This window comes from Lathyrus oleraceus, chromosome 2 (assembly GCF_024323335.1).
Source record: "Lathyrus oleraceus cultivar Zhongwan6 chromosome 2, CAAS_Psat_ZW6_1.0, whole genome shotgun sequence".
Taxonomy (NCBI): Eukaryota; Viridiplantae; Streptophyta; class Magnoliopsida; order Fabales; family Fabaceae; genus Lathyrus; species Lathyrus oleraceus.
In genome coordinates, this window is record NC_066580.1 from 435,904,465 (window position 1) to 435,905,558 (window position 1,094).

The following is a 1,094-nucleotide window of genomic DNA, read 5'->3' on the forward strand; positions in this document are numbered from 1 at the left end:
TAGCTTTCTTCACATTCTTAAAACCAACCATAAAACTCGCTTGCGTTTGAATTCACTTAGGCAACAGATAAAAGTGTCACCTACATAAGTTTCATGAAATACTCTTAATTTAATGCAATACTTTTACGGAGTCCCACATTGAAAAGGATATGGTCTCAATCAGAGTTATCGATTGTGGCCGCTCACGGCGCGATCCCGGACGGTCCGGCCGGAACGATTCCCCACTGCGCGAGAAGTCAGGAGCGATTCGCCGTCTGAAATCGCGACCGATTTCGTCGAGAGCGCGGGTCGCGATTTGCGTCGCGCACCCTGGGCGGAGTGGTTTATCCACTTTTATTTTTTTCCTCTATTTTATCTACAGAAAATACATATGAGAATGGAAGAAGATGAAGTCGTTGGGTGGGAAAGAAGATGAAGATGTGGGTGGGGGAAGAAGATGAAGTAGTGGGGTGGGGAAGAAGAAGAAGTGGACGCACCTTCTTTTGGGTTTTTAAACAAAATCCTAATTTTTAAAGTGGATTTGGATTCGGGTCGGGTCACATTAAAAAAATTATTTTATTATTATTTTATACATATAAAATTATGAATATGTATATAATTTATCTAAAACATTATCCTCCACTTCGTCGTCTGTGGGAATTGAACCCACGACCACATGGTTAAAAGCCACACGCTCTACCAGCTGAGCTAAGACAGCCACTTGTATAAAAATATTTAAAGTTATAAATAAATAATATTTTATTTTTCTCAATTAAGAAAATGGATTAGGATGATTTAATAAATGTTTTTCATCTAAAAAAACTTAAAAATATAATTTTAAAATTTCATATACCATGAAATAATCATATTCTCATTATTGACATGATTTTTTATCCTATTGCCTTAGTTATAAGAAAAAAAAACTTTATATCTTTTTAGTATTAAATATAGTATATGTTGTTCACAAGGCGCAAAACAAAAGGCTCAAGAGCACCATTAAGCGATAAAGCGCATAGAGCATATAAACCCTCATTCATTCAAAAATAGACAATTTTTTCCTCCAGGCGCGTCTACCACCTTTATATCAAATGTAATGGCTATCCACATAAAAGCGT

At 36.0% G+C, this 1,094-nt stretch overlaps 1 non-coding gene across 1 annotated transcript; it reads right to left on the minus strand.

Moving 5' to 3' along the window:
• Positions 1 to 624: 624 nt before the first annotated feature.
• TRNAK-UUU (transfer RNA lysine (anticodon UUU)) lies at positions 625 to 697 on the minus strand. Its single transcript has one exon. It is a non-coding gene; the product is annotated as a tRNA-Lys (tRNA).
• Between the last annotated feature and the right edge of the window lie 397 nt (positions 698 to 1,094).